Source organism: Carcharodon carcharias, assembly GCF_017639515.1.
Source record: "Carcharodon carcharias isolate sCarCar2 chromosome 29 unlocalized genomic scaffold, sCarCar2.pri SUPER_29_unloc_17, whole genome shotgun sequence".
NCBI classification, from domain to species: domain Eukaryota; kingdom Metazoa; phylum Chordata; class Chondrichthyes; order Lamniformes; family Lamnidae; genus Carcharodon; species Carcharodon carcharias.
Genome location: NW_024470662.1, coordinates 256,939 through 269,058, shown reverse-complemented (window position 1 = coordinate 269,058; position 12,120 = coordinate 256,939). Strand labels below are relative to the sequence as shown.

At 43.6% G+C, this 12,120-nt stretch overlaps 1 protein-coding gene across 1 annotated transcript in view; it reads left to right on the top strand.

Annotated features, from left to right (window-relative positions):
• LOC121274011 (sodium channel subunit beta-1-like) overlaps nt 1-11,764 on the top strand; it is a gene marked incomplete at its 5' end in the record, with an annotated part of 88,634 nt that extends 76,870 nt beyond the window's left edge. The window contains one exon of the mRNA XM_041181140.1: nt 11,301-11,764. The remainder of the gene's footprint in view (nt 1-11,300) is intronic.
• Nucleotides 11,765-12,120: the final 356 nt, after the last annotated feature.

Below are 12,120 nucleotides of genomic sequence, written 5' to 3'. Positions count from 1 at the left end.
TAGAACTTAAGATGCGATCTCATTTGTATCATGTACAGTAGGTGGTGTTAGCAGCAAGGAAGCAATAGTTAGAGGCCAAAGTGACCTAATTTCAACTGATCTCATCACTCGGCTATCAGAAAGTCTGAGTTTCATATTGTGTTCTGACATCGCAGCAATAATCGTCACAGAATCACGGAATTTTAACAGCACAGGAGGAGGCCATTCAGCCCATTGTGTCTGCACCAGCTCTCCATATGAGCATTATGACCTCGTGCCATTGCCCTGCCTTTTCCCTGTACCCCTGCACATTGTTTCTATACAAATAATCATCCACTGCTCTCTCGAGTGCCTCGATTGAACCTGCCTCCTCCACACTTACAGGCAGCGCATTCCAGACCCCAACCACTCGCTGTGTGAAAAAGATTTTTTTCACCTCACATTTGCTCCTTTTGCAAATCACTTTAAATCTGTGCCCTGTCGTTCCTGATCTTTTTACAAGCAGGAACAGCTTCTCCCTATCTACTCTGTCCAGCCCCCTCATGATTTTGAACATCTCTATCAAATCTCCTCTCAGCCTTCTCCTCTCCAAGGAGAACAGTCCCAACCTCTCCAATCTATCCTCATAGCTGAAGTTTCTCATCCCTGGGACCATTCTTGTAAACCTCTTCTGCGCTCTCTCCAATGTGTTCACATCCTTCCTATAATGTGGCACCCAGAACTGTACACAATACTCCAGCTGAGGTCTAACAAGTGTCTTATATAAATTCAGCATAACCTCCCTGCTCTTGTACTCTGTGTCCCTATTAATAAAGCCCAGGATGCTATATACTTTATTAACTGCTCTCTCCACCTGTCCTGCCAACTTCAATGATCTAAGCACATTTACCCCCAGCTCTTTCTGCTCCTGCAACCCCTTCAAAATATCACCCCTTATTTTATATTGTCTGTCCATGTTCTTCCTGCCAAAATGCATCAGCGCACACTTCCCCACATTGAACTCCATCAGCCACCTATCTGCCCTCTCCACCAACTTGTCTGTGTCCTATTGAAGTTCCACACTGTCCTCCTCACAGTTCACAACACTCCCAAGCTTTGTATCATCCACAAACTTTGAAATTGTCCCCTGCACACCAAGGTCTAGATCATTCATATATATCAGGAACAGCATGGGTCCCAATACTGACCCCTGGGGAACTCCACTACAAACCTCCCTCCAGCCCGAACAATACCCATTGACCATTACTCTCTGCTTCCTATTTTGTATCCACATCGCTAGTGCCCCTTTTATTCCATGGGGTATCTTCTAGTGACCTGATCAACGTTCCTTCATCAATCACAAAACAAAGTTCGACATCCTTCTTCCTGTTATTTGGAACTTTGTTCTCTGTCTGCCATCACAGTCAAACAATTATTGAAACTAATTCTGTATATTTGAAACATGTTCAGATGCACATTGCAAGTAGTTCTTTATTCTCAATCTCGATCTCTAGACCAAAGAGAATGGGTTGGATTTTTAGCTTTGATGTGGACACTGGAAGCTGAGAAAATTCCCACTTTAGCTCGTCCACCTCAGGAGAAACACCCACAACGGCTCGATCTTCATTGCTGGGGAGACAGCTGTGGCTGGAGCAGGACCAGCCAGGCTGAGAAGCAGCCACAGGGGCTGCCGGGTGGAGAGCGGACTCTGTAAAATGCTAACCTTGCTGCTGTGGGCCTTTATCTGATTATAATGGTCCTCCAGCCCTCACCACTCACATACTGCCCATGCCCAACACCATGTACCCACCTGCCCCCAATGGCCCCTCATCCCCCCATGCCAAGCTATGGCACCCCACCCACCCACCATGGTCCCTTATGCCCCCAATTTCAAGCAAAATCATAATAAAAGTGTCAATTATCCAGGACCTTTAAAGTATCAATAATAAACACTGAAAGCACTTGAAATTACTTAGTCCTGTATTATCTCTTTCTTCATTTCTCAGCATGTGGATATCACTGGCTGGGCCCAGCATTTATTGCCCATCCCTAATTGCCCCTTGAGAAGGTAGGTACACCCACAGCGCTGTTAGGGAGGGAGTTCCAGGATTTTGTCCCTGTGGTGTAGGTACACCCACAGTGCTGTTAGGGAGGGAGTTCCAGGATTTTGTCCGTGTGGTGTAGGTACACCCACAGCGCTGTTAGGGAGGGAGTTCCAGGATTTTGTCCCTGTGGTGCAGGTACACCCACAGTGCTGTTAGGGAGGGAGTTCCAGGATTTTGTCCGTGTGGTGTAGGTACACCCACAGTGCTGTTAGGGAGGGAGTTCCAGGATTTTGTCCGTGTGGTGTAGGTACACCCACAGCGCTGTTAGGGAGGGAGTTCCAGGATTTTGTCTGTGTGGTGTAGGTACACCCACAATGCTGTTAGGGCGGGAGTTCCAGGATTTTGTCCCGTGTGGTGTAGGTACACCCACAGCGCTGTTAGGGAGGGAGTTCCAGGATTTTGTCCGTGTGGTGTAGGTACACCCACAGCGCTGTTAGGGAGGGAGTTCCAGGATTTTGTCCCCTGTGGTGTAGGTACACCCACAGTGCTGTTAGGGAGGGAGTTCCAGGATTTTGACCCAGCGACAGTGAAGGAACGGCCGATATATTTCCAAGTCAGGATGGTGAGTGACTTGGAGGGGAACTCCCAGGTGGTGGTGTTCCCCATGTGTCTGCTGCCCTTGTCCTTCTAGATGGTAGTGATCGTGGGTTTGGAAGGTGCTGTCGAAGGAGCCTTGGTGTTTTCCTGCAGTGCATCTTGTAGATGGTACACACACTGCTGCTACTGTGTGTCAGTGGTGGAGAGAGTGAATGTTTGTGGATGGGGTGCCAATCAAGCGGCTGCTTTGTCCTGGATGGTGTCCAGCTTCTTGAGAGTTGTGGGAGCTGCACTCATCCAGGCAAGTGGGGAGTATTCCATCACACTCCTGACTTGTGCCTTGTAGATGGTGGACAAGCTTTGGGGAGTCAGGAGGTGAGTTACTCACCACAGGATTCCCAGCCTCTGACCTGCTCTTGTAGCCACAGGATTTATATGGCTGGTCCAGTTCAGTTTCTGGTCAATGGTAACCCCCAGGATGTTGATAGTGGGGGATTCAGTGATGGTAATGCCATTGAACATCAAGGGGCGATGGTTGGATTCTCTCTTATTGGAGATGGTCATTGCCTGTGATGTGAACGTTACTTGCCACTTGTCAGCCCAAGGTTGGATATTGTCCAGGTCTTGCTGCATTTGGACAAGGACTGCTTCAGTATCTGAGGAGTTGTGAATGGTGCTGAAGATTGTGCAATCATCAGCAAACATCCCCACTCCTGATCTTATGATGGAAGGAAGGTCATTGATGAAGCAGCTGAAGATGTGGGCCGAGGACACTACCCTGAGGAACTCCTGCAGTGATGTCCTGGAGCTGAGATGATTCACCTCCAACAACCACAACCATCTTCCTTTGTGCTGGGTATGACTCCAACCAGCGGAGAGTTTTCTCCCTGATTCCCATTGACTCCAGTTTTGCTGGGGCTCCTTGATGCCACACTCGGTCAAATGCTGCCTTGATGTCAAGGGCAATCACTCTCACCTCACCTCAGGAGTTCAGCTCTTTTGTGCATGTTTGAACCAAGGCTGTAATGAAGTCAGGAGCTGAGTGGCCCTGGTGGGACCCAGACTGGGCATCAGTGAGCAGGTTATTGCTAAGCAAGTGCAGCTTGATAGCACTGTCGATGACCCCTTCCATTACTGATGATGGAGAGTAGACTGATGGGGCAATAATTGTCCGGGTTGGATTTGTCCTGCTTTTTGTGTAAAAGACATAGCTGGACAATTTCCCACATAACCGGGTAGGTGCCAATGTTGTAGCTGTACTGTGTGAAGATGGATGTTACTTTCAAAAATATTTGTGGGAATCTGGAGGCATTCTGTAAAGAATGTTTGAGAGAGAGAGAGAGAGAGTGTGTTTGTGTGTGTGTGTGTGTGTGTGTGTGTCCATGGGTAATTAAATTGGGGGAAGGTTAGTAAGACAGCTTGTTTGAGGGAACTGGGAGAGGTAAGGTAAAGGCGCTAGATGCATGCATGTGTAATGAGAGGCTATGGTGAAGTTGGAATTAGAAATACATAAGTTGGGTTTTCAAATTTACATTAGTTGATAGGTAAGGTCTTGAGTTTTTAGTTGTCAACTTTCATAAGGAATTCAAGGGACTCTTACAGCTTACAAAAATTGCATAAGTAACAAGGGAAGCTTATTAACTTTTATTTGACCTGATGGTGGAGGCAAAAGGGAAACATGAAAGATTTTTATATTTTGGAAAATTTGAGTTCAAAGAGGACAATGGGGCCTAGGATGAAAGGGGAAAACAGGGAGATGTTTAATTGAGTTGAGGTGGCTGTACAGGTGGGATATTTAAGGGAGGTGTTCAGCTGAGTTGATGGGACTGTGTGTGGGAGATGTCCTGAAACCAGCGCTGTGCTGAGCAACGTTGTGATTTTGAAGCAGCCACTCAGTTCCAAGCCAGAAACATCGTTGTTTCCAGAAAGCAGCCTGTTTCTGAACTCCCTTCAGGTTTCCACAGCAGAGTGGAAGAGAGTGAGAAGTCGTGTGGTATACTTTATTAAAGCAGCCCCAGTTTTTTTGCTTTGGGTAATATTACTGGATTTTTAAGGTTAATAATCTTTAAGGGAGCTGTTACCATGTAGTTTACATGTGTGTTCTGACCACGTGTGTGTTTTGGGGGAATGTTTTGTAAGGCCATTTGAAATGTGTAATTTTAATCTTTGTGTGTTTAAGTTTTTTTTCTTCTTGTTAATAAATCTTTTACTTTTAAAACCCTAAGAGTGTTACTGGGTTTTTATGCTTTTGGGATCAGTAGTTTTCCTCTCATTTTCAAACAAAAAAGAGCTACGACCAGTAAGTCAAACCTCCTTCTGGGATTTGGCCGGCTCAGTGAATAACTCCAGCTGTGGGTGTAACAAATTCGGGGGCTCTTTGTGGGATTTAAAATTCCTTGGTTGAATTGGGTTTATGGATTTAAAGGATAACGAATATGAGGAGAGTTATCAGCTCAGGAGTTTTGTGTTGAGGGATTTTTTAAAGTGGTTGGACTGCAACACAGCTTTGGCAAGTGCCAAGGCTTTTCTGGGAATGGAAGGTGTGACTGTAGAGTGTTTGAAATCTCGGACTAAAACCTAGCAGAAAGAGCTAGCAGACGCAGTGCAGGTAGAAATCAAAGCAGACTTTCCTGAGGCTGATAGAGTTTAAGTACTGACTCAGCACTTACAGTTGGAGGAAGAGATACCTAGAACTATTCTCTCACAGCTGGGGCTAGGAAGACCTTAGTAGAAAATGAAGCAACTTGTTATCAAAAGTGACAGAGAAAGGCAGAAGTTTGAACTTGACAAAGAAATGGAACTGAAAAGATTTGAATTGGAAGAAAAGCAAAAAGGAAAATGGAAACAATTTGAAAGGAAAAGGATAGATTAAAGGAAATAGAAACAAAAAGCTTCAATGGGAAATGGACGAGTAGGAAAATGCTTTACCTAGTGATGGTGAGAGTGCTAGTAACAAGGACCCAGTTAACGTTGGAAAGGTAGAAGGTAGAGGTGAAGGAAGAAAGGTGAACAACGTTGGACATGCAAGATCAAACTGTTGGAGATTAAATGGGAAAGCAATTGCAGTGATAGAAACTCAGAAGAGTTCTGTAAGTAAAAGTGCTGTGGGTTCCGAGACCCAAGTACAGGACAAACCAGTCACCTTTGTACAGGTGAGAAAGGAAAAGTCAGTGTCAGCCAGGGAGGTGGGAACGTGTTTGCAAAGAAGTTCTGAAGGGCAAGTTTCAGAGATATTTAAAGATTTTCTACGCAAAACGAAAGATATTCCATGTCTTCCAGGAAGAGCAGGAAAGATTTTTAAGAGGGTCTAACTAGTCATTAATATTGTGAGATAGTGCCATCTGCTGCCCAGAAGTGTTATTGCAGGATAAATTGGTAGTGGAATTCATGGAGAGTTTAGGTCTATTTCATTATATAAATTTAAATTTAAGGAGTAATTTGAAAACAGAAGAGGTGATTGTTGGAGTGGTAGAGAAAGTTCCCATTTCAGGTGTTCAGTTTATCCTAGGGAATGAGAAAGCTGGATCACCAATATTGATGATGCCTCCTGTAGTAGAGGAATCAGTTGAGATACAATCAACAGAGGTTTTACAGAAAGAGCCCCCTGAATTGTTTCCAGATTGTGTGGTGACAAGATCACAGATGCACAAACTTCAAGAGGGTGAATTTATAAGACAAGGGGAGGATGCTGACCCTCAGCTGGCTGGATCTTTCTTTGAAAAGATTACTCAGAAAGAGAAGATCAGAGGGGATGAGGCTGTGGTGTTGAGTTCCTTGAAGTTAGTGGAGTTAGTGGAGTAGGATCCTGGCTTAAAGCAGTTATAGCAGGCAGCTCATCCCAAAACTGAGGCAGAATGCATTCCAGAGTGTTATCACATGAAGAACAATGCGTTAGTGAGGAAGTGGAGACTGCCTCATGTTTCAGTAGACGAAAAGTGGGTGATAGTGCACAAAGTAGTGATACCATCTGAGTACCAGAAGTACATTTTGAGAGTGGCTCATGAAATTCCAATGGCTGGATATATGAGAATTAGAAAAACTTAAACTAAGATACAAAATCATTTTTATTGGCTTGGGCTACATAAAGATAATAAATTGGGTTGAAATTTGCATTCGGTGATAAGTAAGGAATTGACTTTTCCGATGCCAATTTGCAAAGAGGGTTTAAGGGGCTTTTAAATCCTTCAAAGGTTTCATAAGTCCTGCACTGCAGGAATTCATTGAGGCTTCTTCAACAGCACCTTCCAAACCCATGACCACTACCATTTCGAAAGATAAGGACAAAGTCACTCATCCTCATGACTTGGAAATATATCACAGTTCCTTCACTGTCGCTGGGTCAAAATCCTGGAACTCCCTCCCTAACAGCACGGTGGGTGTACCTACACCACATGGACTGCAGCGGTTCAAGAAGGCAGCTCACCCCTACCTTCTCAAGCCTCCTCCCCCAGTGAGTTGTTTAATTGTTCACCACCATTCACAATGGATGTGGCAGGACTGCAGAGCTTAGATCTGATCCGTTGGTTGTGGGATCGCTTAGCTCTGTCTATCACTTGCTGCTTATGCTGTTTGGTATGCAAGTAGTCCTGTGTTATAGCTTCACCAGGTTGACACCTCATTTTTAGGTATGCCTGGTGCTGCTCCTGACATGTCCTCCTGCTCTCTTCATTGAACCAGGGTTGATCCCCTGACTTGATGGTAATGGTAGAGTGGGGATATGCTGGGCCATGAGGTTACAGATTGTGTTTGAGTAATAAACATTGTTACCTTGATGGCAGAGATCAGAGAGACAGAGCTGTCAAGCAAACAACGTTTTCTCTGGGACTCAGGTGCTGCAAGATGAGTAAGGGATTTCTGAGCTTTTGGGCAAGCATACATAATGAAGTCAGTGAGCATAGAAATGCCATAGCTTGGCATAAGGGGCATGAAGGGCCATGGGGGATGGGTGGGGGGTTCTACCCTTGGCATGGGGGTCATGAGGAGGACCTTTTGAACATTTTTAAATGGTCCTCTCATACAGACTAGTGTTCACAACTCCTCTGAGGGGCTGTGAATCATGACTCTTTAAAAACCTGGTCCGACTCAATGAAAATTGCAGAGCAGTAGGCAACGAGGACATAAGAGAAAGGAGCAGGAGCTATATACAGCTCATCAAGCCTGCTCCACCTTTCAATATGATCATGGCTGATCCTTGGGATTCAACTCCATTTGCCCCCACTCCACATGTCCCTTAATTCCCTGAGAGACCAACAATTTGTCTATTTCAACCTTAAATATATTCAATGATGGAGCATCAACAATCCTCTGGGGTAGAGAATTCCAAAGATCCACAATCCTTTGAGTGAAGAAATTTCTCCTCATCTCAGTCCTAAATGATCGGCCCCTTATGCTGAGACTGTGCCCCCCTGTTTTAGACTCCCCGACCTGCGGAGACAATCTCTCAGTGCCTATCAAACCCCTTCAGAATTTTATACGTTCCAATGAGATCGCCTCACATTCTCCTAAACCCCAGAGAACATGAGCCCAATTCATCAAAGGCCAACCCCCTCAGCCCAGCGACCAACCTGGTGATCCTTCACACTACCATCTCCAGTACAGATATATCCTTTCTTACATGTGGAGACCAAAACTGCACACGGTATTCCAGATGTGGCCTCACCAAACCCTGTACAACTGCAGCAAGATTTCTTTATTCATGTCCTCCAATCCCCTGCAGTAAAGGCCAACATGCCATTTGCCTTTGTAACTGCTTGCTGTACCTGTATGCTAACTTTCTGTGTTCCTTGTACCAGCACACCCAACATCAACATATTACAAGTTTCAAATCTTTAAAATAAATACTGATTTTCTATCCTTACAACCAAAGTGAGAAACTTCAGACTTCCCCACATTATACTCCATCTGCCACCCTGTTGCCCACTAACCTAACCTGTCTATATCTCTTTGCAGTCTCTCTGTGTCCTCCCCGCAGCTTACCTTCCCACCCAGCTTGCTATTATCAGCAAACTAAGATACAATACTCTCTGTCTCTTCATCCAGGTCATTAATATAACCTGAGGCCCCGGCACTGATCCTTGCGACACTCCACTATTCACTGCCTGCCACCTAGAGAAAGCCCTGTTTCTGCCCACTTTCTGCTTTCTCTCTGTTAACCAATCCTCTGTCCAGGCTAAAATATTGCCCCCAACTCCATGAGCCCTTCTCTTGCTGATTAACCTTTTGTGTGGCTGTGACACCTTATCAAATCCTTTTAGAAATCCAGGTATATTGCATCTACTGGTTCCCCATTATCTACCCTTGTAGTTACATCCTCAAAAGACTCTAATAAATTAGTCAGACAGAATTTCCCTTCAGTAAAACCATTTGTCCTAATCATACTTTGTGTTTCTGAGTGCATTGTGAAGACTTCCTCAATAATAGATTCTAGCATTTTCCCACCAACTGATATTAGGCTAATGGGCCTGGAGTTCCCTGTTTTCTCTCTTCCTTCTTTGGCAGTGGAACATTTGCCAACTTCCAATCGGATGGGACAGTTCCCGAATCTAAGGAAATTTGGAAAATCATAGCCAGCACATCCACTATCTCTGTAGCCCGAGGGTGTAGACCGGGCGATTGGTTGGATTTTAGTCCCTTAAATTTCTTCAAGACCTTTTCTCAGCTGATGTTAGTTTCCTTGATTTGCTCGCTCCATTTAAGCCCTAGGTTACCTTCCATTTCTGGTATGAAACTTGGGTCTCCTCCTGTGAAGACAGACACCAATATTTGTTTAGTATCTTTGTCATTTCCTCATTCCCCATAATAATTTCCCCCATGTCTGCTTCTAAGGGACTTTGTCTTTAGTGTCTCTTTTCCTTTTTATAGATTTATAAAAGCTCTTGCATTCTGATTTTATTTGCTTGGCTCCTTTACTCTCATGTTCTATCTTTTTCCCTTTTTATCAATTTTTGGTGGCCCTTTGCTGGTTTCTAAAACAGCCCCAATCCTCAGACCCGTTAATGTTCTTGCAACATTCTAATATTAATAATATAACCTCAGATTATCCTTAGGCCCTTCGTTGGGCCTTTCTCACTGAGATCTGTTTTTCAGTGGTTTGTATTTTTGTTGAACATTTTGAATTGTCTCTTTAAATGTTCCCCACTGTTCAATTTCCCTCCTTACCTTTTAGTCTATTTACTCAATTGCCCCTAACCAGTTTTCCCTTCAGACCGATGTAATTGGCTTTGTTTAAATTGAAGATTCGGCTGCGACGATCCCCACAATGGAGCCAGCGAGGTCTGGAGTGCTGAGGGCAGGCTACTTCTCCAAACCAGCTGGCACAATTTAAAGGCACAGCTGAACATCAGATTGGGATGGGTCGGGAATTCCTGAATTCCTGAAAAACCTGTCCGCCATTTTTAAAAGACTCCCAAGAACCCCCGGATGTGTGAAAATCCAGCCCAAACTGCTCCGTGGAAGTACATGAGGGGACTTGAGCCTCTCTAACATCTCATCCTCCTGCAGTAACATTAGCCCCTGATGTTTTGCTGCAGACAGAGAGAGAGAGAGGGCTTCGATTGCACCCTTGTGGCACTGAGAGACAGCTGAGTGTAACTTCAAACCTGGGCACAGTTTTTGACACAATCCTTCACCAACCCCTGGCAACACTGGCTCTGAAATTAAACTGGCCTGGATTTTGCTGTAGTAAAGATGGCGAGTCTGCCCTAACCAATAGAATGTACCATCCCATAGTGTCGTTACTATGGTAACCAATAGCGCGTTAACAGCCCACAGTAAAATTACTACAATAATCCTGATTATGTTAATGTCCTGCAATGTAATCCCCACTGTGACCAGTAATATGTTAATGTCCTGCAGTGTAATTACTACAAGCACCAATAATATGTTAATGTTCTGCAGTGTAATTACTACAAGCACCGGTCATATGTTAATGTCCTGCAGTGTAATTACTACAAGCACCAGTAATATGTTAATATCCTGCAGTGTAATTACTATAAGCACCAGTAATATGTTAATATCCTGCAGTGTAATTACTACAAGCACCAGTCATATGTTAATATCTTGCAGTGTAATTACTACAAGCACCAGTAATATGTTAATATCCTGCAGTGTAATTACTACAAGCACCAGTAATATGTTAATGTCCTGCAGTGTAATTACTACAAGCACCAGTCATATGTTAATATCCTGCAGTGTAATTACTACAAGCACCAGTAATATGTTAATATCCTGCAGTGTAATTACTACAAGCACCAGTAATATGTTAATATCCTGCAGTGTAATTACTACAAGCACCAGTCATATGTTAATATCCTGCAGTGTAATTACTACAAGCACCAGTAATATGTTAATATCCTGCAGTGTAATTACTACAAGCACCAGTAATATGTTAATGTCCTGCAGTGTAATTACTACAAGCACCAGTAATATGTTAATGTCCTGCAGTGTAGTTACTACAAGCACCGGTCATATGTTAATAGCCCACAGTGTAATAAATCCAGTAACCCACAGTGTAACGATTGCACTAATCAGTAAGATGGTTTGAGCGGAATCAGAGAGGGTTTAATGCCAGGCCAGAGACAATAGTGTCTAGAAGGCCCAAGTTAGCATTTTTATGTCCCAGTGGTGTAATATTTTCTATGTTTGGAGTTATCAGAGAGCATTGCAAGGATGATGAGTGTTTATTCGTTCCTTCTTTTGCAGATGTTGGGAATAAGAGAGAAAGGACTTGAAAAAGGAAATGACCTGTGGTGTGAGTGATCAGCTCCAGCTTCTGGGAGGAGCTAAATTTCATCATCTTGACTCTTTTATGCAACTCAAGTTTCACTTCCAAGAGAATGTTTAAGACATTAAAACAAGCATGTTCAAATGCACACAGCATTGCACTTGACAAGGTCTTCCTAATTTGCCAGCCTGACTAAGCTGTGGCCTTGGAACTGCACTACAGGGTAGCAATCTAGCAGCTGCCTTGCAATGCAAGTTTGATTTTCTTTTTAAAACTAATTGTTTATGCCACAAAAATGCTTGCAAAAATTTGGACAAAAAAAAGCTGCATTTGTTTTTTTTGGTGAAGTTGCCGGTTTAATTCACTGCAGAGTTTTAGGGTCTGTGCAATGTTCTTGTATAAAATGCATTCCTTGCTTGTTGTGTTAAAGACTTTCACATCATTCATTCATCTCTGTCTCTCTCTTCATTCCTCACTCTCCACAATCACAGGTGGGTTGTCTGGAATGAGATAGAAATGGTAAAGTAAAAAAAAAACCCAAAAAAACCTGTAAATCTGAAATAAACCCAAAGTCCCGGGAACACAAGACAGGTGGATGAGTATTGGTAAGAAGATATTCAAGAAAACGTTTGGCTTATTTCCACTCCTGAAACTCAGTTTTCCAGGATTAGGCCATTAATCTTTTCTCTGTATAATTCTGACAATTTATTTAAATTTCAGTTTATTCCAACTCTCCAATCAGAGAAACCTTCCAAATGTCGTCAGAGGCTTTTAGCAAACTATTTAACTTTTCACATG